The sequence below is a fragment of the Aethalodelphis obliquidens genome, unplaced genomic scaffold (assembly GCF_003676395.1).
Source record: "Aethalodelphis obliquidens isolate GAN/ISIS:26980383/991018 unplaced genomic scaffold, ASM367639v1 scaffold56, whole genome shotgun sequence".
Taxonomy (NCBI): domain Eukaryota; kingdom Metazoa; phylum Chordata; class Mammalia; order Artiodactyla; family Delphinidae; genus Aethalodelphis; species Aethalodelphis obliquidens.
In genome coordinates this window covers 5095165-5120928 of record NW_020838000.1, presented here as the reverse complement: position 1 = coordinate 5120928, position 25764 = coordinate 5095165, and the positions used below count along the sequence as shown (strand labels likewise).

The following is a 25764-nucleotide window of genomic DNA, read 5'->3' as shown; positions in this document are numbered from 1 at the left end:
TAAAATTTGGCAGAAGGAAAATTTTGAGGAAAAATCTCCTTTTGAGGAAAAGGGGATTATAGGAAGTTTTTTAGCTTTTAGGTCATATAAATCTTATAAAATGTGTATAATGAGATTGTACTATGTATAATTAAAATAGTAGTAATAATAAAAAGTATATGATAGGATAAAGTGACAGCCATACATTTCTTATAAACATTGGGTGAAGATATTAACTATTTCAGATCAAAACACACATTATCAAGTTAATGTTTTTATACTTAAACTGGTAGCCTAAAATGTTGTTATTATTCCCTCTATGGAAAACTTTAGCAGATTCTAGAGCTGTATATTAATTTAGTTCAATACTCAGGCAGGAAATGCATCTCTCTGTATAATTTCATCTAGGATCACCTGAGAAACTTCCCTTTGCTTCATGTAACTTTTGTGGAAATTTTCCTTCTCAGATCTGATCCATAATTTAGCATGTACAATTAACACATGTAATGATGTGTTAATGATCTCTTATTTATACAGCATGTAGCTTCAATGAACACAAAGTACTCTATTTACTTAATTTATCCTCTAAACATATGCATCTGGAACTAACTTTGGACTAAAAAATAAACTCCACTAAAGAGTAGATTTCTGTAAAAGAAGATTTTTTTTAAGGGCAAGATTAAAAAATTAAGATATGCACATGTTCTTTTGCATGACGAACTGATTTAAGGCTTTTGATTTACAATTAAGAGGACTAGAATAGTATTAACAAACTCCTATCAGTGTTCAGCAGGCTTCTGATGAAGGTTCTCTATGTAGAACCTTCCATTTTTATTAATATCAGAAGAACTTAATTTGTAATGAAAGACTACTTTGCAGTTGCAGCTAATTCTACATTTACCTGCCTCTATAATTTGCTTTACTTACGGCTGTCTCTCACATTAATATTCATTACAAAAGCTCCCTTCTAATATTACCTGATTTGACAGAAATGCATTAGCTATGACAAATGCTTCACAATGTACTCAGACAGTATTAATGCAAGCAGAATCTATGGTAATTATTGCTATTTAAACACACAGATTATTCCTCTGGTCTTCTATTTAAAAATGCAAATAAAATCTCCAGCCACCAGAGATTAGAAATATCTGCTTTTTAAATACACTTTGTATTACTATCATTTCCCCATATTAAAACAGCCATTATACAGAGGTAGTGGCATATGATAAACATGGTGGACTCATATTTATTCGGAGAAAAGAAGAAACTTTTAAAAAACGATAAACTCCTCATTCGTACAAGAAGAAAGGTGATGTCAGGTGGATGAGTTACTTGTTATCACAAGGTTAAGGTTCACTCTCAGTTCATCCTCCAAAGCTGCTTTCTAAAGCTACTCCCCTGTCCTCAACATGCAGTCAGACCACCAGCTCCTTTCAATAAGGAAAGATCCAGAAGATGAAGACGGATTTCTTTTTCACTTTCAGGATCACTAAATGGCATAACACATACAGCCTGATTCACTAGTAAATTGTTTGATTGGCAATATTTGATATCTGACTTGTTCAATTTTGTAAGCACAGCCCAGGAACATAGTCATCTCCCAATAATCCATTTTAAAAAAGGGAATAGAGATCATTTCAAAGTAGCACATAGTGTAAAGCTGTGCTATGATTCAAATATATTCAGATGGATAGCTGGATCTGGTATTCTCAACGATTTTAACCCCATAGCAGTGTCATGTACTGTCATATCATCAGTTACATAAATCACCAAATGTCATTTTATTTTATTTTTTGGGTTGCATTATTTATTTTTAAATTGCTATTTTATATTGGACTAGAGTTGATTTACAATGTTGTGTTAGTTTCAGGTGTACAGCAAAGTGATTCAGTTACACGTGTAACTACTCTTTCTCAAAATAATCAATCAATCAATCAATCAATCAATCAATCTACTCTTTCTCAAAATCTTTTCCCATTTAGGATATTACAGAATACTGAAAGCACAGTTTGAATTTTCTTATTGAATAAGGTGATCCTTAAATATTGATTTTATCTTCAAGGGTTTCTAAGTTTATGAATTGATTGATTGAGGCCTACTCCAGGCTAGGCAGAAGGAGAGGTGATGGGCAACTCAAAGTTATCTAAGACATTGGGTGAGGAATCATTGAGCTTACCTGAAAGGATACAATTAAGATTCCTATGGTCGGGAATTCCCTGGCAGTCCAGTGGTTAGGACTCTGCACTTCTACTGCAGGGGGAATGGGTTCGATCCCTGGTCTGGGAAGTAAGATCCTGCAGGCCGTATGTCACAGCCGATAAATAAATTAATTAATTTAAAAAGAAAACGTTCCTACTGTCATAAAAATGGAGACCTAGACAGAAGTTTGTTGAATTGTAGGAACAGAAGGAAGATATTATATATCAGAATGTACAGACTGTAAAAATTGAACACGGGGACTTCCCCGGCGGTCGAGTGCAGGGGGCGCAGGTTCCAACACTGGTTGGGGAACTAAGATCCCACATGCAGCTGGGCATGGCCGAAAGAAAAAGAAAATTGAACACAAAAGGGATGTGATGCAATAGATGAGATAAAATATAAGCCACTGATATAGAACTAAAAGGCAGGGTCCCAGGAAAAGTAAAAATAAGACACTATTCAAACTCCAAAAGTAAGTATTATTCCTTTAAGAGAATGTAACATTTTGGATTCCTATAAATTGTCTCTTCAAATCTACAGATTTCTGATCATGTATTCTAATTTTGAAGGGCTCCACTTGCTACTCCCTACTTTGATAAAATAATAGAAGCTCAAAGTTAGAAGGGACCTATCTCACAGGGTATTTGATGGTAATTATTATCTCAGTGGTTTTAAAATATATTTTTAGCCAGAGGACTCTTTCTTCAGAAATAGATCATGCAGAAGTGCAACTGTTAATAGATGAGCACCGAGTCTGAAACTGGAATGAGCAATCTGTAGTTCTGAACTCCCCCGCCCCCCGCCCTGCCCCTGGTCCTTTACGGAGCCCAGGGAGAGTCCTGCGTCCACAGAGGAGACGGCTACCCCCTGGCCCACATATACTCCCCACTGAAATGCCCGGGGCCAGCTTACCCTACGTGTTAGATTGTTTTTGCATGACTCCAAAGACCAAGAAATCACCTCCCAAAGTAGCTGGTACCACTTGCAGATAGCTTTACATTTGTAGAGAGGCCTGTCTTACAGAATTGAAATTCATCTTGCTGCAGTTTCCTTCCACTGTCTGGTTAGTTAGTATAGTTGTTCCCCCTTATCCGCAGTTTTACTTTCTGCAGCTTCAGTTACCTACAGTCAACCATGGTCTGAAAATATTAAATAGAAAATTCCAGAAATAAACAATTCAATAAGTTTTAAACTGCACATTATCCTGAGTAGCATAATAAAATGTGCCATCCTGCTCTGTCCCTCCCGGGACTTGAACCATCCCTCTGTCCAGCACTAGTCACTTAGCAGCGTCTCACTTGTCAGATGGACGGTCGCAGTATTACACTGCTTGTGTTCAAATAACCCTTATTTTACTTAATAATGACCTACAAAGTGCAGAAGTAATGATGCTAGCAATTCGTATATGCCACCGAGAAGCCATAAAATTATTCCTTTAAGTGAAAAGGTAAAAGGTCTTGACTTAATAAGAAAAGAAAAAAAATCCTATCCTGAGGTTGCTGAGATCTACGATAAGAATAAATCTTCTACCTGTGAAATTGGGAGGAAGGAAAAAGAAATTCCTGCTAGTTGTGCTGTTGCTGCTCGAACGGCAAAAGTTATGGCCACAGTGCATGATAAATGCTTAGTAAAGGAGGAAAAGGCATGAAATTTGTACACTAAGATGTTTTGAGAGACAGCATATTCACACAACTTTTGTTATAATATATTATTATAATTGTTCTATTTTATTATTAGTCGTTGCTGTTAATCACCTGATGTGCCTAATTTACAAACTAGACTTTATCATAGATATGAATGTACAAGGAGAAATATAGTATATAGAGGGTTTGTTACTATCTGCAGTCTCAGGCATCCATCGGGTGCCTGGTACCCCCGTGCATAAGAAGCAACTACTATGTATCTCCTGGGCCTAAAACAGCACATGAATGTAGTAAGTGTTCATATATATATTTGTTGGATAAGTGAATAAACAACCTTCATTTTTTTTTTTAAGTCATAAGCTTCATAATCTCTCTTCCAAACAGCGAAGTGTTCAGACATGGTAACATTCTCAACATTTTCCTCTGGTCCAGTGGCTTCAAGTACTTCTCCCATGTGTGCTTCATCCTCCTGGGTGATCTGTTCTGGCTTTGCAAAGTTTCATACACTTTCTCTGAAGTGAGGAGACCAGAACTAAGTGAATGCACTAAGCATGGCTGCTGGACAAGAGCAGAGTACGTAGAGCCAATGGTTCTTTAAGTCTGGACTCATTTTTTCACAGCAGGATTCAAAAACTCATGGGCTAGGACCACCCCATGGTTGATTCTTACTAAGTGAGTCATCCACCCAATCCTCTAAATCAGCATCTACCTCTGGTCTACTGTCTGCTTTTGTAAATAAAGTTTTATTGGAACACAGGCATAACCATTCTTTTATGTATTATCTATGACTGCTTTCCTGACCATGGCAGAATTGAGTAGCCAGGAGAGGGATCACATGGCCCGCAAAGCCTAAAATATTTCTACCTGATCCTTTAGAGAAAAAGTTTGTGCATCCTTGCCCAGGACCAATTAAACTTCACGGTATGAGATCACTTATATGCGGAATCCAAAAAATACAACAAACTAGTGAATAAAACAGAAGCAGACCCACTGATATAGAGAACAAACTAGTGGTTACCAGTGGGGAGAGGGAAGGGCAGAGAGACAATATAGGGGGAGGGGAGTAAGCGGTACAAACTATTAGGTATAAAATAAGCTACAAGGATACACTGTACAACATAGGGAATCTAGCCAATATTTTATAATTAAATGGAGTATAGCCTTGAAAAATTGTGAACCACTATTTTGTACACCTAAACCTTATTGTACAGCAACTACACATCAATTAAAAAAAAGCTAAAAAAAATGTTCAGGCCAACATAAGCGGTACCACCAAATACTACAAACCCAGGGAACCAAGGAAACTACTCCTTTCAAGGCAAAGCTAACTTTTACCTTAGAATTCCTTTGAAGCAGCATTTCCCCCACGTCTGTAATCAGTAGAATTATCTGTGAAAAATTTTTAAAGTGCCAATTCCTGGGCCTCAAACTAGGTTAACTAACTCAGAAACTCAAGAGTATGGCTTAGAATAATCCCTGGCCTCAGCACCCCCTGTCTTAGCCCTATCCTTTTACCATTGTACCTTCAGCTTATTTCTGGCTTTGCTGTTATTGTTGTGGTTGTTTGTTTACTTTGACAAATTTTTAGACCAACAGAGAAGTTGCAAAATTAGTATAGAGAGGGGCTTCCCTGGTGGCGCAGTGGTTGAGGGTCCGCCTGCCGATGCAGGGGACACGGGTTCGTGCCCCAGTCCGGGAAGATCCCACATGACGCGGAGCGGCTGGGCCCGTGAGCCATGGCCGCTGAGCCTGCGCGTCTGGAGCCTGTGCTCCGCAACGGGAGAGGACACAGCAGTGAGAGGCCCGCGTACGGCAAAAAAAAAAAAAAAAATTTAGTATAGAGAGAGCTCCTTTGTAATCTTCATCTAGATTCCTCCAATGATAACATTTTAGATAACCATAGCAAATGTACCAAAATCAGAAAATTGACCTTGGATTGTGCTATTAAGTGAACTACAGATCTTATTCAGATTTTACCAGTTTTAACAGGTGACCTTTTTTAGTGTATATGTCTTTGAAATTTTATCACATGTATATATTCTGGTAAGCACCATGACAATCAGGAAATAAATAGACTGTTATATCGCTCCAAAGAAACTTCCTCATGTTACCCCATTGCAGTCACAGAGTCTCTCCAACTCTAAATCCTCAAAACTGCTGCAGAGCCTGATTTGGAGAATGCTACATACATGGAACAATAAAGTATGGAATTTTTCGAGGTTGGTTTTGTTCACTCACCGTGATGCCCTTGAGATCCACCCAAGCTGCAACACACATCCATGATTTATTCTTTCTCATTGTTGAGTAATATTCCATCATATTGATGTACCGTAGTTTGTTAATCCATTTGCCCAGTGAAGGACATTGGGTTATTTTCAGTATTTGGTGAGCATTAATAGAACTTCTAGAAAGATTTGCATCCAGGTTTTCATGTGAACAGACGTTTTCAGTTCTGGGAGATAAATACCCAGGGATAAAACTGCTGGGTCAAGTGGCCAGTATATATTTACCTTTATAAGAAACCACCAACTGCACTCCCCGATGGCTGGACCAGTCTGCATTCCCCCCAGTTGCTCTGCATCTTCATTGGTACGTGGGACTGTCAGATCTTGTTATTTGTTTCACTGTAGCCATTCTAGTAAGTGCACAGTGATATCTTACCAGTGGCTTTAATTTGCATTTCCCTGATAGTTAATGATGTTGAATATTTTCTCATGTGCTTATTTACCATCCGTGCAGTCTTTGGTGAAGTATCTGCTCAAGCATTTGCTCATTGTCTAATTGGGATGTTTGCCTTCTTACTGTTGAGGTTAACGTGTTCTTTGTATATCCTTTGTCAGATGTGTGAAGTGAAAATATTTTCTCCCAGACAGAGGTTTGTCTGCCACAGAACAAAGGTTTTAATATTGTTGAAAGCTGTTTTATCCATTTTTGTGTTAACGGGTCATGCACTGGTGTCAGTCTTTATTAGTCAGGGTCCAATCAGGAGAGAGAAACGGCACAGTACTTTGAACATGCAAAGCAGATATAGAGACACAGACATGGAGAACAAGTGTATGGACACCAAGGGGGGAAAGGGGTGGGTGGGATAAACTGGGAGATTGGGATTGACATATATACACTACTATGTATAAAATAGGTAACTAGTGAGAACCTACTGTATAGCACAGGGAAAAAAAAAACTGAAAAAAAAAGTTTACTATTAACCGTAAGCAGGCTCTTGCTTAATGACGATTGCCTAGTACGAAGTAAAGAGATCTCTAAACACTACAGGACTAGCAGATGTAAGGGGCAGCTACCACCTCTAGGGCTGAGGTCCCGTGCCGAAGGAATAGCCCCCGTGCCCCAGGCCTGAGCTCCAGACCTTGTTGGAGAGGGTGTGGCCAGGGTTCTCTGAAAGGTTGAGAGGTTGCTCTGGGGCCTCCCCAGTGGTACTGGCTGGAAATCCGCCCTCTAGGCATCAGAGAAAGCTATTCGTAGAGAAGAACTTATCTAGAGATACAAAGGTACACAACTGCCATTTGCTGTGCTGGGAGATGTTGCTGGCCCGAGGGTACAGCAGGAGCTGGGTGTCTATGGAGATATACAGCCCATACCGTGGGAGTCTGGCCAGTGAGTACCCAAGACCAGGAAGAAAGACCCTTTCCTCCTGCAATGTCTCTCCTGTGTCCTCTACTGACAAAGCTTACCATCCTGCCTGCTGGTAAAGAAAGAAAATTTAAAGCATCCACCCAGATCCGTCTTCTTGGGGTGGGGCTGGCCGAGTATCTCGTAGAGAGGATATGGCGTCTGCTTGTTAGCAGTGCTGAGCACAGATGGTCAGTAGGACTCTCCCTGCCAGTTTCTGAAGGGTCTGGGGGGAGGGGGAGAGGCTGGGCTTTTTGTCCTGTTTGCCCGGAGTACAGTGTGTATAGCCAGAAGGGCTCCATCCTACAGGGCTACTGTCTTCCAAGCCTACAAGAGGGCTAGAAAGAGCAGGCTGTCCTTCAGATGTTGTGTCTGCACCCATTGGCAGTTGCAGGTTGCAGGCTGCTCTAGTGCCCAGGCTGGCATATATAGAAGGAAAACAAAAAAACAATAAACCAAACACCCAGAACAAAAGAAACTAACAAAAAGCAAACAACCAGGGAACTTCCCCCTAGGTCATCCCTCAAGTCCTGAGGTCCTTGGTCAGTCCTGCACTTTTCCACTTGTCAGACTCTTCTGACAGTTGTACTCTGTATTTTGTCCAGAGTTTCTGGTTGTAATCAGCAGGAAGATAGGATTGAATCTGCTTACTCCATTTTCTTTAGAATGGGAAACTCTCTCTGTTTAAATTATTTCTGAGGCTTGTTTCTGATGCTCGTTCCACGTGTAGGTGTTTCTGAGCCGTGGTCTTGCTGTAAGCAGCTGGTTCAGGGAGATTCCCTCTAAAAAACACATTGATCCTGATCTAAAAGTCTTCCTTATTTGCTAAAGCTGGACACAGGCTATAATGTGGGCATTAAAGAGATACTCACCTGTGTTACCATGAAGGGCAAGCTTTACTAAATATTGGAGCAGACACGAGGAAAGAACTTGAACTGTCCTGAACTGCCAGCTGGTGGAAGAAAATGTACATTTGCCATCACCGACGTGCACTCACCTTTGTGACCAATCAAAGGTCCCAGATGCCTCTGCACTCTTGGCTATACTTTCACTTCTGATCCTGTTAGCTATCAGCTTTCTCCAGGAGGTTTCCTTTTAATAACCCACTTGTGAGGCTCACAGAGGAGTGGGTCCATGATGGTAATAATGATCACAACAGTAAACAGTAACCACGGTAACCTTCTTACCATTTCAGAGTACCTACACATGCCAGGCATTATGATAGGTGTATTAACTGCATCACTGATCATCCTCACTACAACATATTATTTGATAGATGAAGAAAATTAACTGAGGCAGCAGAGCTTAGAAACCTAGAGTTTTGTTCCAAACGCCATCTACTTTTCCCGATGCACCCTCTTGCCTTCACTCCTTCTACCGCATGTCTGTACCACCCTTTTGTTCGGACCTTTAGGCGAACATCCTAGTATTTCCATTTTGGTTTTATCTACTAAACAAGATTGAAGACTCCTTGAAGGCAGTGAATTTTCTTAGGTCCTAACACAGTAGCCTCTGCTAGGCATTGAGTGGCTGCTGATTTTTATAGCTACCAATCCAGGGGCTGTCCTCTCCGGAAACTGACTTAGCGGAGAGATTCAAAGACTTTATCTAGAGAGTCACAAATCCAGCCAGTGACCGCTGAGTAGAAGGGACGCTCGGTGAATAATGAGGTTAATCCGACCAGTGATCTAAGTCTGGCCATGCATGTATATGAGCACCCAACTTAAGATGAGGCTGTACAGGTGCATTAGTTTACAGCTCCATAAGGAGAAATGGACCCAAGTGTCATAAATGCAAGCACAGCCTTTAAACACACACTTTTCAGAGACACCTAGTTGACGATGATCCCTGATAAAGGCTCACATCAGTCACGCCACAGCCTCCCGTCCTGATGACAAAGAACAGGCTGCCCGTTTCTCTGAAGATGATATGTTATCAAAACATGATAAATGTGCTCACAAACAGGTAGGGCTAAAAAAATGCATGCAATTTTTCTCTGTGGTTTTGCAACAACAAGCACCTTGACTGGATTTCCTGTCTGCTAAGGATTAAAAAGCAAAAGGCTTTAAATATCAAGAAAGCTCCAAAGGAAAGAGATAAACATCAGAGGATCTGGGCATTGGAATACTGCTTCACATCTAGTAGAACCACAATGCAAAGCTTACTCCAACATATTCCTAACTACTAGTCAGTCACATAGCCTGTAGCAGAATTCCACCATGGTCAGTAAAATATCTGGAATGTTCTATCCGATTGAAAGCTCCTTCGTTCATTCAATCGTTCCTCCATTCATTTGTTGGCTGACTATTTACACTGTGCTTTTTCTTAATGAGCCAAGACGATGCAAGGCGCTAGGAAACAGCCATGTACAAGACAGACATCTTCCTGCTCTTAAGGAACGTCTATTCTATTGGAGGTGGCAGACAATAAACAAAACTGCACAACAAATAAATTATTGACAAGTGGGATGGAGAGTCCATAACGGGATATCAAAATGAATTTCTTTTTTAATTGAACTTAGTGAGTTCCTCTGTATTTTTTTTTAAGACTTTTTGTTTTTGATGTGGACCATTTTTAAAGTCTTTATTGAATCTGTTACAACACTGCTTCTGTTTTATGTTTTGGTTTTTTGGCCGTGAGGCATGTGGGATCTCAGCTCCCCGAACAGGGATCGAGCCTGCACCCCCTGCATTGGAAGGCGAAGTCTTAACCACTGGGAAGACCCTGTAGTTTTTACTAAGTAGCCCTGGTTGTATAGCTTCATGCCATACAGAACGATGCTGTTTTCATTCTTCTACATGGCGACACACCAGATATTTGAGGACAGCTACCTTCTTACCGTCAAAACTTTTCCAGAACAAATATATCTCCAGAGTTTTTTTTAACTCTTTCGCCTTTGACAAAACGTGTGGCCCTTCCAACACCACTCTGGTCCTACATGCTAGGTTTTTTTCTCTGTAAATGCAGTGGTTCACAATCTATGCTTTTGTTCATAATCACATTAGCTACAATGAATTATATGGCCCCAACAGAAATGTAAGAGGGACTTGAACATGAGGGGAAGACACGGGTATTTAGTAAGCGATGCCTCTACTGCAAATTCCAAATGTCACCTAACATCACAGCAGAAGATCTACCATTATCACCTTCCTCACTGTCAATCCTATACCTTTACTGATACTTCCAAGCATCATCACAGACACATATACACTATATAATATGCACACACAGAACAATATTAATATAGTAATAATATGGAGAAAACTTGATAGAGGAAAAATTACCAAATAATATGCTTACTGAAATATAGCTGAATCACAACCTTACATGCCTTGTGCTCAGGATCAAGGCTCTGGAGAAGATCTGCTGGATTCCAATCCTGGTTGTATCGTTACCAGCTGTGTGACTCTGGGTAAGTACTTAACCTCTCAGATCCTTAGTGCCATCATTCACAAAATGGGAATAAGATAAAACCTTTCTGTGTGAATTAAACAAGCCAATCTATGTAAAATATTAGAGTATTTGACTCATAGTTAGTGCTATAGATGTCTACGCTAATCGTTATTACAATTAAATGTGCCATGAAAATGCAATTTCATTATTTGCTAAGACCAAGTCAGTCTTCCTTAAAAGCTTCCTCCATGCTAAGTTAAAAAGGGGAGGGAAAATGTACTTTAACATTGAATTTACGTATTCACATCATCACAACCTCTCCAGGCTGATTAGTCTCTTTAGGATTCTTTTAAACTCTATTGCACAAAGTTAAAATTTTGTGTCTTTTTCTCTTCTTGTGCTTGATCGACCTCTTCCTCGTCCCTTCCATTAACTTCAGGAAGATTACAGTTGTTCATCAAGTTAGTTCTAATCTTCCTAGCCGTCAAGGCAAAAAGGGAAACACGACTCATTAAGAAAAAAGGAGGAAGCATGCCAGTGCCACAGGGAGCTAACATTGATTTACCTTTTCTCCTGCCTGTATGTGTCTGTATACCTAGAATGGAATCTTCTACCCTATTAGCACCAAGGCAAAACTCCCAATCTTGTTCTTGTGCATCGGACTTTCTCTAGAAGAATTCAGATGTATCCCTTCCATTACCCTGATTCTCAGCCTTCTGTCCATCCAATGTCACAGCCCTTTAGAAATAGGACAATAAGGAGACTGCCATTGGGCCCACTGGGCAGTTTGCTACTTCAGTCCTGGCTATTATCTTAGGCCAGGGTTTTTAGAGCATGAATAAATCCAGTCAGCTTCAGCTCTCTGGAAGGAAAGTTGTGCCATTTATTTGTTTAATCTCTCCAAAGCAGCCCAAAATCATTACCTGGAGGTAGAACTTGGAATTGGATTTCTAGTCCCAAAGGACGATTGCTGCTGGAGTCAGCCTAAAGCCCTAGCATGGAACAGGCACATTTGTAGTTAGAATCTATTAATAAACCGATGAAAGCTCACTGGTTAAAAGCCAAAGAATGCTATGTAATGCTCTCTTTTGCTTTTAATGGACTGAAACCCATTAAGACACTGCTAAATAATATGGCGAATTTTTTTCTTGCTGCTGATAGGGGGACAGTAACAGACACACACACACACACACACACACACAGTAGGTTAATTTCAATAGGCTCTACACCTAAAGCAGCTGGAATGGAGCAGAACCTAGAGTCCCAGGACCCTAGAGCAGGACCCTAGAGGGTCCAAGGAGTCCCAGAGAAAGGCTAGACAGAACTTCCATGATTGCATTATCAACTTTTCCTGGGGCTATTAAACAAATAGAGCAAAAAATAGGCACATTTGGTCCACAAACAGAGATGGCCGGGGACAGGGGAGGGAGGCTCCAAATGGCACAACAGATGTCTCGGGGCTCACATACCAAGGTGCAGGATTGGAAGGGCCCTTCCGGGGGTTCTAACGCTGAGAACAGCTGATTGAGCGCAAAAATGAGAGAAGTTAGGGGATGGAGTTTGAAAGTCTTGCCTCGTGCTTGAACTTCCCAGATGGGCTGTTTCATCTATTTTTGGAAAGGTGATGTCAAAGCAACCAGCTGATGCAGTCATTTTAGTGAGATTTTTGCTTTGGGGACAACTGCCAGGATTCAGCTTCACTATCTAAACCTGGTTCTCTCTTCCCACCTAGGAACAGCCGTCTGTCTGCCCCACTCTATGCTACGGGCTGTCCTGGGTTGCAATGGCTTCCAGACTGTCACAAGGTTATGGAGCTCCCAGTCTACTCAGACTGTGGCCTCCAAGTCAAGGGCATCTCTTGCTTCTGGTCATGGAGGTCTCTTCCTGATGGCCTTCCCTGTTGGTCTAGATTGGATTCACAACCTTCCTCTGAAAACAGGAGGCTATGCATTCATCTTTTATATACATTCCTAAAATTCTTTCACTTCAACACACGGCTCTGGTGTTTCGAGTCTTATACTAACTTGGGTTTAGGTCCTGCTTGCCTGCATCTCCATGATCAATGTGTTCTTCCTATTACGGTCCCAATTTCTCCCTTGATCTCCAAATCCTGTCCTGCCTTTTCTATGGCTGCTGTTCAAATACCACAGAGCAGAACAGACGGTGGCAGTTCCATTTTACAAAGATGGCCAGAGCAAGAACTCCCATCTCACATGATTAGCTGACATTGTGACTCTGCCATTCTGCCATCGTTGGGTACCATCTTGGCCATCTCTGGTGCCCATCTCGACCAATAGAGTAAGTTCAGTGAAAGGATATTGGGAAATTAGAGGCTAGGTCATAAAAGGAATTAGAGCTTCAGCCTAGCTATCTTTTCAGAACCCAGATGCCATGTTGTGAGGAGGCCAGGACATGTGGAAAGGCCACCAGTAGATGCCCTGGCAGACAGCTCACACTGAGGTTCCCACCAAAAGGCGGCATCACTAACAGCCTGATCTGTGAGTGAGGAAGGTCTGGGGATGACTGCATCACAAGCTGCCGTCTGACTGTAAGTACATGGGAGACAGCCCTCCTCAGCCCTCCACCCAAGCCAAAACTGCCTACTTGGGCTTCCCTGGTGGCGCAGTGGTTGAGAGTCCGCCTGCCGATGCAGGGGACACGGGTTCGTGCCCCGGTCCGGGAAGATCCCACATGCCGCGGAGGGGCTGGGCCCGTGAGCCATGGCCGCTGAGCCTGCGCGTCCGGAGCCTGTGCTCTGCAACGGAAGAGGCCACAGCAGTGAGAGGCCCGCGTACCGCAAAAAAAAAAAAACCTGCCTACTTAACCTCAGAATCATGAGAGATCTCATAACATGGTACTAATAATACTACTAGTAAGATGCTCATCATCATGACAGATACTGAGGATAAATGACAATTTTTTTTTTCCCACCACCAAGTTTTGAGTGGTTTGTTTTGCATGCACAGATAATTGGAAAAAATATCAAACAGCTGAACATTTGGAGGCCACTAGACCAGGGATATGCAAAGTATGGCCCGTGGGCCAAATCCAGCCTGCCGCGTGTTTTAGTAAATAAGTTTTACTGGAACACAGCTCATGCGTTTACATATCGGCAATGGCCGCTTTCATGCGACAGGGTCAGAGCTGAGTAGCTGTGACAGAGATCACATGGCCCACAAAGGCTGAAATACTTAATATCTGGACGCCGTATAGAAAAGTTTTGTTGAACTCTGATAGACAAATGGCTGACTTTTCCATTTTCGTTTTGTTTTGTTTTTTTTTTTACTTTTGACAGTGAGTATTCACCATTTTGCAGCCTAATATACTTGTATCCTATCCAGCTATGTAAAATTTTATATTAATTTGCACTCTGCAGGCAAACCTACACATATACACTCAAGCATTTGGGAAAAGCTTTCATTAAATTAAAACACACCACAGAGATTCTAAATGGCCATACATGCGGTTTTCATGAGGCTGATGCTGGATTGAGTATGAATGAGGTACCCAAAAGTAAATTTGCACATTGACCAAACCAGGGAGTAGGGCACATTATAGTAAGTGTTTTATTTTTCTTTCTGGAATAAGAAGACAACTGATAAAACTGGCAACTCCTGGCTGTGCAGAAATTTACATTGGGTGGAATGTTGAGGAAGCTAAAAAACAAAGACTTTCTGAGGTTTTTAAGTAAAGGCAAGTAATTTTAACAGCACCTAAATTAAATTAATCTGATGACAAAGTACCTGCAAATTGAATGGGCCTTCTTGATGGATTCTAGATGTGTTCTACGTGAAAAAAAAGTACTTTGTTGATCGAGTCCCACTTGGTTTCTTTCCTTCATTACTCTTTGCATTATAAAAAATTACATTTCTGCAAGGGACAACTCAAAAAATCTATCTTGCCTTCCCCCATTAATTGCAAGTTTGATGGAAGATGTCACCTTTACCCTTTGGAAAAAAGGGAATAATAGAGGACACAAATACTCAAGGAATTTGACAGCCATGCCAAGTAAATTATTCTATGGCTATGCCAACCACAGCTATTAGATTTGTGGTTTTTTAAACACAAAGGCATATAATCGGGTTAGAATCCTGGATTACTTTGAAGTAAGAAATTGGTTTTCACCTACTGTTTCAAAACCCTTTTTAAGATCCATTCATCTTTCAGGGTGACGATTAGCCACCCCCTCTTCCTAGGGCACAAAAGTTAACACATACTGGTACCTCAAAATAACTAAGAGACAAATCCAACACCACTAACGTGTTTTTCCAAATATTTGGCAACTGAGAGATTTATGAAATATTTCTACCAATGGGGAGATAAATATGATTTGTCTCATTTCTGACACAGTCTTCTGCAAAGAAAATTCCTTAAAATGGGGATGTCAGTAATTTACAAATTAATATGATGACCTATTGAAATTTTCAAAGCTATATAAATACCAAGTACACTCTTTCTCCTGTTTGGGAAATCACCAACTTTATAGAGCAAACTATTCATGCCCCTGAACTTTAGACTACATTACCTTATTTTTAAATACCACTATATACTGATCTAAAATGTCTTAGTAACACAGGAAGAAGCTTGCCTTTATGGGCCCTGAATCAATCCTTTCTAAGTTACTGGATTTTCAATTACCAAAATTACTGCACTAAATATCACCTTAGTTGCCTGAAAGAATTAAAGCACTTTCCAAACTGGAAATTCCTAGAAGATAATACATGTCCTGCCAGACTCTAATGCAGTCTTTTTTTTTTTTTTTTTTTTTTCTTTTTTTGTGGTACGTGGGCCTCTCACTGTTGTGGCCTCTCCCGTTGCGGAGCACAGGCTCCGGACGCGCAGGCTCAGCGGCGGCCATGGCTCACGGGCCCAGCCGCTCCGCGGCATGTGGGATCTTCCCGGACCGGGGCAGGAACCCATGCGCCCTGCATCGGCAGGCGGACTCTCAACCACTGCGCCACCTGGGAAGCCCTGTAGTCAGTCTTGTGGTATCTTTATTTGATAATTTTGTATATTCATTTAGAAAAATTAACATTTGACTGCCAAAAAACCCCAGTGGGGTAGGGCTAACAAGGATTAGCAGAGGATCAAGGGGTTTGCTGCCTACGAGGAGATCGCAAGGCTGCAGGGGTCAGAACTAGGTTCCAATCCTAGCTCTGCCTCTTACAAACGTGTTGACATCAGTGAAGTTATTTCACTCAGAATCTGGTTTCTTGAACTGCAAATTAAGAGTTAGATTCTCCTATAACCTTCACTAGCCTCTAACATCGAATTTCTAGACCTCTTTGTTTTAGCCTTTTCTTCTTGCTAAAGTGAACCACGAGAGGACAGGAAGAAATACTGAATATGCCCTAAATGTTTAAGGGAAACACTTCATCTAAGGAGTTGTTTTAGGGGTTGTCACCCTTGACATGTTTAGCACATGTGGTTAGTAGTATTTGTGAACGCTCTACCTCCCTCCTATGAAAGGATCATTCCAATTGCTCTGGACTTTCATGGCAGTATATCTGCTGTTTTCCCCTGACAAATCATTTCCTACTCTGGATTATATTTTAGGTTTATTTCTTGTTTTCCAACCAGACTGGAGTCACCCTGGGAGTAGAACACATTCTGTACCTTACTTTGCAGCCCTGCAGTATCTTAAAATATTGCAAAATTATTTGAATAACAATGAGTGGGTGTGAATGAATGGGTGGATAAAAGAACAAATAAATACCCTAGAGCTCAAGAGTCAGATGCTCAAATCTCTGACCAGTTCAGAGAAGGATGGGAAAGGTTTTCTTTTCCACAAGCTTTTCTACTTCCTGAGCAGCATGAAAGAAATGCACTATTCTTTTCTGGTTTTACTTTAATTCTACCAGAGAGCTGGCAAGGAAACAGAAAGCCAGGCAAAAATTAAGATAAGGTCCAAATGGGTAAGTATCCTGACTGCTACACATTCTGCATCTTGACCTTCACCTTGGAGTTTGGCCAGGCACCACCAGCTGTTAGTCTGAGGGTAATTGACTTGAGCAATCATGTAAGTATCAAATGCCAGCACGGCTGCCTGCAAACTGAGTCATAGCAAAAGCAAAGCAAAGGCTGTGTACTGGCCGCATGGCGCAGACTCCACCCCACTGAGTTAAATATGCTCTCTGCCCTCAAATTTAACCCGATACCAGTGACACAACTCGGTTAGTACATAGTCAATCTAACTCAATAGAGCTTTTTAAAATGTTCTTCACTCTCATTAGAAACTGAAGTAGCAGGGTAATTTAATGATGAATCTGAATGTAATTAAGGTAATTAAAATAGCAAGTTAATTTTATGCTGTCTCTGGGAAATGTTCAACCCAAGGGTTGCACATTCAAATTCTGAGTTACATTGGTTAATATCTTTGATGTGTATTATAAAGTAGTTAAATATAATAGAGTTCAATTAGTAAAATATATTGACTCTAGGCATTGAAATTGGTACTATATATTTTGGGAGTGTGTTAGTTTTCACTGTTAAAAGAATTCTTAGGATGAGAGTCCTGAAAATAAAATTAATACATCACTTTATTGACAGTTTTAATGTAAAACTGCTAGTGGCTGGGATAACGACGTATGGGATGAAGGTGTATGCTCCACCAAGGAGGTGAAAATTTGATGGGGTTGACAAGTAGGAAGATACACAATTTCAGTAGGTGCTAGGACGAAACTTACACAGAAGCCTGGAAATGGGAATGAGCCAGGCAAAGAACGTGGTTCTATCTGTACATGTTTGTGGGCATCCATCACTGGCACACAACGTGTGCATCCTCTGTGCCTCCGTAGGTGATACCTGGGATGAGGTGAGGTATAAGGGAGGATTTCTCGAAGCAAAAGAACATACGCACCTTGCCCTGGATTCTCAAGTAATTTTGTTGCGCTGGAGTTCAACAGAGATGTGAAGGACTGCCAGAAATGGTAGGCAAAGGTCAGACCACAAAAAAGTTCTGATGCCATGTTTAAGAGTCTGGAATTCATTGAACATAAATGCAAGTATAATTTTTAATTTAAATATCTGTTTCAGTTTGTGTTTTACTAAGAATTCAGTAGAAGCTTTATGGCTCCTGACTGTAAGAAATGTGCTGCTAACATGTTTTGTTTCACATTCGTTTCATGTCTATTACTATTAGATATTAAACCCTTCACTTTTCCACTTTGGAGATGAAGTTCTCTCATGGTCCACGTGTTTTTTACAGGTGCTCACTTCATGTTCTGTCATATTTGATCATTGTTAAACTTTTTCGTTATAGTTAAGAGTCTAACATTAAGAATTATTATTTTGCAGTTGAAATATTTTATCATTATATAAGCTTATGTCCACTTGATTCCTAAGAAGAACATAAAAATAGGGGGAGAAAAAAACCCCTCCATTAATTAAAAAACACACACAAATGCACACATAGATACAGATGTTTCCAGAAGTGTAGCAGCTGTAGACAAAGCCACTGGGAGTTTTAATTTAGTTTTTAAAATTCATCCAGATGTCTGTTATTTCATAGATACTGGTTAGGTGTTTAGCTTATCATTTATTTTATTCAATTTGGTATTTCTTAAAGAAAGACAGTCACATACACGAAGTGTGTACAGATACACACACGCACACGCACACGCACGCACACACACACACACACACACACACACACACACACACGTCAGGGACCCTGTTGCTTTGAACCATAACATAAATTATGTCTAGCTTGTCAGTTTAGTTTTAATTCCCCTCCTATCATGCACACAATACCCCAGCCCTTGACCATATGGATAGACGACAGGTTCTTTAGGAAATGTAGGTCCTCACTGCTTCACTCATTCATTACGTTTAGGAAGACAACACGTTCCTGTCCAGATGAAGAATTCTTGGTGAAATTCTTCTGCGATTCAAGGATTGGGTTTGTATAATGTATCTGGGTCAAAGCTTTTATCAGCCCAATACCATTCATCTTGATTTCCTCAGGCACAAAAAGAACAGGAGAGAATATTGTTTGTGATTTCCACATCACCCCTAACGTATGATCTGTCATCGCTGATTCATACACAAGGATCCTGGAACCACAATATTCAAATAAGCAGCTAGAGTTTGTGTGTGTGTTTCCTTTCTGAATTTCCCTTCTCTTTTTTAATCTCTCTAGAGATCTGCTACCAGCACACTCTGCTGGTACTTATCACACATCTTGAGCAGGGAACACTTGGTAAAGGCTCTTTCTTTGACCAGTCAGAAGCATGTCATGAGCCAGCGCTAAGAAAAGAAAAACCACTTAAGGCATCAGTGGTCTCGCAACAGTGCTTCAGCGCCTGTGCCAAGATGCTGGCAATGGGGTCCTTAATTGTATTAGTGACTGTTCCAAGGGGTCTTTGTTTGGGAGAATGGGTGAGAACAGAAAGACCCCAGGAGCCAGCACAATTTCTACTCCGCCAAGAGGGGCATTTTTATGTCACTACACCAGATCTGTAAGTGCTGATAGAAATGTGTCCCTTTTCAAATGACTTCGTATTGCCTCTGAAAGGTCAAAAGAGCTATGGTTTCATAAGCCAAAAAAGCATGTGTTCCTCTTCTTAAAGAAAATGGGCAATGCTGATTATGAAGACCTGGTGTAGTGGGGTATTTCAGGAACAGGTATTAAAGACAGAACCTTGCATATCAATAAATATGTATGCAAAATATTTATATAATAAAATACCATCTGATATATTCCATACTATATCATACATACAAATGTATAACACAATTTCAAAGATGCATGGCTTTCTGATGTCAAACCCAGCTTGTATTCTGTTATAATTTTCAACACTTGGGACCTTTGTCTGAAGCCTTTGTCAAGAAAAGCGAACTTTTCCCAACTTCCTTATGAAAACAGAAACAAAGCTAATTCTCTCTTGTCCTCTGCTGAAAACTATGTGTCTATTTTCTAAATGGCATTGGACTGGCTTTTCCTTACAAACTACTCATCTACCACTTTTATTTCCAGGTCACCATTCTCATGATTTAGCTTCTACTTCAATGGAAAAGAAAAAAAAAGTGTGTGCCTAGCACTGCCTGGCACTGGGCCTGATGTAAACAGCTGGCTTGAGAGGATAAGGCTCAGGAAAGGAAAGACCCCAGACTCTGTGACCTTATAAAACTGACTGACATTCACAAAGAAGCTTTGTTTCCTAATGTATTTATTTGTAGTCATTGGATATCACTTTCCATTGGATATCTTCTTTATCATTAGAAAAGTCTCCATCGCTCTAAGTATAAATAATTTGAATTCTAATAAACACTTAGAATCAATTATTAATTCAGAGTAAATAAATGTTCCTTTGCATTCATAGACCTTTTCATAAATAGATTCAAAAGTGTTTCACTCTTGGCACCTTTGGGTCAGGTAAGTACAACATCCCTGGATGATAATTTTGAATTGCCAAAAAGAAAAAGAGAGGGGAAAATTGATACAAATAAGACTGAATCATAAGAGAGAAAAGTGCAAATTTAACTTGTAACATAGTAGCTTTATCTAATGACTATATTTGCAATTCGCTGAGACTTGAGAGAACTATGTAATAGAACCAGGGAGAAATGTTCTCAGATCTTACCATGTAGATGACTATCGTAAATCTAAAACTCAATAGGCTAATTAACTCCTGACTGAGAGTCACTGAAGGAACATTAGAAACGTCAAGTCTTCTTTACCTGTGTAACCAGGGAATCTCAAAGGAAGCAAACAAAGAACAAACAAACTTTAGGAGTTAGACTTGATGACCTTTAAGAAAACCTGCAACTCTGAAATTTGATGAGCAATATCTCAGAATTCTTTGGATTAATGAGAACCATTGTTCTTTCATGCAATCAGGTATTCACAAATAAAAAAGTCTAGAGGTTTGCTTTTAATTCAAGAACAAGAGAGCAAAACTGATTGCCTCAGGTTTTAAAACTACTTTTTAAAAAAAAACAAAAAAAAACCTACTTATTATCTTTTACACAAAAAGTACTCTTTAAAGAAAAAAAGGTAAATGAAAGGATTATGCAAGTATGTACTCTAAATGAGCATATCATCTGGCCATAGGAAAAGGTAAAGACATAAAAATTATACAAGAATAAGATAGGGCAGTTAGGAAGATACGTCTTACGGGACTTCATAGGCAGAACGAAGAAGAGAAAGTGACACACTTTAAGGGAGAAATTTAGAAGAACAGTATAAGAAACAAAGATGCAGGGGGGTCATGTCTCTAGTGGACAATATTGCAGGTGAACAACAGAAGAAAAGTTTGGAAAGGCAGGTTGTGATCAAACCATGGGGGACCATGAGGTCCAGCATAAAGGCACAATGAAGGTTTCTGAGTGGGTTAGTGCTGTGCCTTATCTACTGTCTAGTATGAATGGGCAGTAGCATGAAGGATATGGTTGTCAAGGGGCCAGAAGGGAGGCAGTTGGACTTGCATGGAGGCTAGGGCAGGAGTAAAAGTGAGACCCATGAGGTAGGAGTAAAAGTGAGTAGGAGTAAAAGTGAGAGTAGGTAGGAGTAAAAGTGAGAGGTAGTAAAAGTGAGAGGTACTCCTACCCATGAGGTAGGAGTAAAAGTGAGACCCATGAGGCCAGGATATGGGTAGAAACCATGTGTGAAAGAGTGAAGGACGTCTTCTGGGAATGTGAGGGGAGTGGGTTCCAACCACTGAACGGATGTGTGGACTGAGATAGGAAGAAGAGGCTAAGGCGGATAGAAGGTTTCAGGTCTATGAGCTCCAGGACCAAAAGTAAAACTCGGGAAGACAGGATGGAGAGAGAGTTGGGGAGGATGGGCAAAGTTAGGCTTATTTTTTTTTTTGAACCTGCAAAATAGAGGTGCTAACAAACCATCCAAGTGAGTGACCAATAAGCCTTAGAAATCAGGTCAGAGATTTCCCTAGTGGCTCAGTGGTTAAGAATCCTCCTGCCAATGCAGGGGACACGGGTTCCAGCCCTGGTCCGGGGAGATCCCACATGCCGTGGAGCAACTAAGCCCGTGCACCACAGCTACTAAGCCCATGCGCCACAACTACTGAGCCCGCACACCTAGAGCCCATGCTCCGCAACAAGAGAAGCCACCACAGTGAGAAGCCCGCGCACTGCAACGAAGAGTAGCCCCCGCTCGCCGCAACTAGAGAAAGCGTGCGTGCAGCAACAAAGACACAATGCAGCTGGGTTTTAAAAATAAATAAATAAATAAAAATTTATTAAAATAATTTATAAAAATAAATAAATAAAATTTATAATTTATATTATAGAATATAAATTATATTTATTTATTTATTTTATTAATTTATTTATTTATATAAAATATAAATTATATTTTATTATTTTATTTAAATAATATTATAAAATATTATTTATAAAAATAATTTATAAAAAATAATTTATAAAAATAAATAAATAAAATTTAAAATTTTTATAATTTATAAAAATAAATAAATATAAATAAATAAATAAATAAATAAAATGTATTTAAAAAAAAAAAGAAATCAGGTCAGATTTTAGGAGAAGAACAAGGCTGGAGATGTGGAATGCTGAGACTCCATGGAAGCCATGGTGGGATGTGATGCTTTATTGCTCACTAATATCTGTCCCCTTCCCTGAAGAAGATTCTTCTTCCCTGCCCTTTATAATCAGGCTTGATCATGTGACTCGCCAAGGAAAGTGAGAGGAAAGTTAAGTCACTTGCACTAAAAAGCTTTAAAAGCCTATTGATTCACACCCTTCTCTTTTCCTCTTCCATAGAACTGGTAATGCCCAGCTAGTGATTGCTTCATTAGCCTGGCCCTAGAGTTAAATTAACAAAGGAAAAAAAAACAAAAAACAAAAACCCATAGCTGCTCTGTAGGGTGTGAGAGAAATAATTAGTGTCTGTAAACGCCACCGGGCGTTGACAGTTGTTTGTTACTGCAGATTCACCTAGCCGAACCTAATGGATAGGTCATAGGAATGAATACAATTGTCCCCAAAGGGAAAGTAAAGAAAGACCAGAGGATGACTTCGCACAAGACTTAATCCAACAACTGCGAATGTGTCATTTCACAGGAAAAAAAAGATCAGTTGAGCTATATTTGCCAAGTTATGTTAAGCATAATTTCTTAAGTTTTGTCATTACTTTTTCTGTATAGAAAACTTGCATTAAAAGAAAAACGTGGGGAGGGATAAATTAGGAGTTTGGGATTCACAGATAGGACTATATACTACTGTACATAAAATAGATAAACGACAGGACCTACTGTGTAGCACAGGGAACTATATTCAGTATCTTGTAATAACCTATAATGGAAAAGAATCCAAAAATAATATATATATATGTATGTATATATGTATATGTGTGTATATATATAAAAACCAAATCACTTTGCTGTGCACCAAAACTAACACAACATTGTAAAGCAACTATACTTAATTAAAAAAAAAACCTCGCTAAGTCAGACAAAGTTATTCTGGTCACCTTTGGAAATGTTTGCTCCATGAAATATTCTGTGAATGAATAGCAATCACCCTCCCGTACCAACAATTTTGAGTGTTCGAAATATTTTTAAAAATATTACTTTTGCCTGTAAATTTTTCTTTGTGTAAATTCACCAAACTCTCCTCATTAGATTGTAAGAACTAAAATTATGTGTTAACGTTAGGGAGTGTCTTCTTGCCTAGCAGTAGGGGAACGAGGCTATCTGGGAGCGGCCGGTGGTGGATCACTGAATTGCTCACCACTGCAGCCTGCAGACTGGTAGAAGGAGGGGAAAAGAATCCCAAGATCATGAAGTTAGTGACTGAGACCTTAGCCTTCATGTAAGCCCAAATATGTAGACATATTTATTAGCCTAAGGCAGCAATTTAAGCCCATAATACATGATTTAGGAATTTAGAAGGAATTGTTTGTCTACATTCTCTTTTTGTAAGTAGATTTGGAATGAGAATTTGGTTTTTATGAGTATTCTATTTCTTGTGTTTTAAAGAATCCCAGGAAAACCTCCTAAGCAATTTTTAAATTCAAGTCTATATCACTTCTTGCTTTCTTTTTTTTTTTTTTACTATTGTTGCCCAACCTTCTCTTAAGATTCTTGTCTATCACATCACTGTATACTTAAGCATTTTTAAAAGCAATTGGCCTTCATACATATTAAATTCTTGTTAAGGACAATTTGGTAAACTTACTGAAAGTGGTTTAATGTCTCTATACCTTTTATGCATGGATAAGTCCACAAACCCCAAAACAACTTTTTACATTAAGTAGAAAGGTTACAATTTTTTATTATTAAAAAATATATGGTCTTTGATTTCAGAGTCTTCTCTCTTTCCCCTTCTGCCTCTGAGTATTTAACGGTTGTACGAAACTAGCTCAGAGACCCATCCTGTTTTCAGAGCTGTGCTCCTTCCCAATCAGTATGAGGACACAGGCAGTAATAAAAAGGACAGGTAATAGCTTTAAGAAAACTCCCATTTGTCAGCATAGGTGCCTCGGATTCATACTGCAATACGAATGGGCTAAGAGCCTATGAAATTCCAGGAGCTTTCTTGGGCTACTTCTCATAGGTAGTTTTGCAGAAATCCCAGATAAGGATAGAGTTTGGCTTAAAACACCTAGTGAGTGTGCTGCACTCGCTAGTCTTTCAACCTTTATGACCTGATTCTTTGTGGGTAGAGGTCCCCTTGGATCAGGAAGCCAACCCCTTCCAGATGCCCATCACTTCCTTACTTTGGCTTTAAGATATTTGTACTAACTTTGCAGATTTTATTATCCCTCTGTCCTTCTGGAATTTTCTCTAGCTCCAGCTAGAAAGGGCACTTCACCATTTCAACACCATTCCAACCACTAGGTGAATCTGGCATCCTCACTAGGATTCTGTCTATCTTATATAGGCTCTGTCCCACAACCCAGTCCAAACTAGTTTCCATTCATCCTCCAAGAGGACAGAGCCTTTCCACTCTAGTCTCTCAGGTGAGGGATGGAGGTATGGATTCATAACTCATTTATGTAATGGAGATGACACACAAGGGAGCACTTCTTAAGCCCAGTCAGCAGCTCTACCCACCATGTACATATATATCTTTTTAAATGCCATGCATCTCAATGTAACAGGGATTTTTTGCATTTTAAAGAGAAATCAAGGTAATCCAAACAGCCATTATTGATAAAAATGTCTAGGAGTAGAAGAGTCTGGCAACGAGCAAAAACTTTACATCAAACTCATCTCTTTATATCAAACCTTTTACATCAAATTTACATCTTTATTCTTCCTACCTACTGTCTTTTTGCAAATGAAATATATGTCTCTATGGCGAGTACGGCTTTAGGGATCCCATCCCAGATGCCAATATCTGGGAGCAGAAATTACACTCACCTGCTTCAAGACTGCTCATTTCCCCTACAGCCCCCCACATAGGGCGGTGACTTTTCAATTAATGGAGAAAAGAATAATGTGTTCCCTACAAGGTTTTACATCTAAATTAATAAGACGGTATAATTCAGCTCTTGCTCTGAATACCAAAGAAATGAACATGACAAGTTTTTTTTTTTCTTCTTCCCCCTTTATATGTTGTGACACAAAACCGGATGAATCAGAGAGTCAAAGGGATGAAAGAAAATGCAGCCAACAGACATTGTACTCAGCACCTACCCCGCGTCAGACAGGTGCTGGCGTACAAAGATGACGAGAGGTCACTCAGCCTCAGAGAGTATGCAGGTTACTCAGGAAGGAGGCATGATGCATGCGCCAATAATATTCAGATGAAGTATATAAAGTGTGTTGTGGGAACTCACAGAGGACACTGTCGTCCCTTACAGATTCACACAGGAGCAAGCCTCTCTCCAGATCTTTTGAGGACCATGTATTATATGTCCCATGGGTGTACCGCGTGTAATAACGTTGCTTTAACCTGTTGCGTTGGTTCACTGCTGACTTTATATTTTCATCAGCCA

General features: G+C 39.9%; 1 protein-coding gene across 2 annotated transcripts in view; it reads right to left on the bottom strand.

Annotated features, from left to right (window-relative positions):
• Window positions 1–25764, bottom strand: part of ZNF385D (zinc finger protein 385D) — a 336432-nt gene that overhangs the window by 70347 nt on the left and 240321 nt on the right. The window lies entirely within an intron of this gene.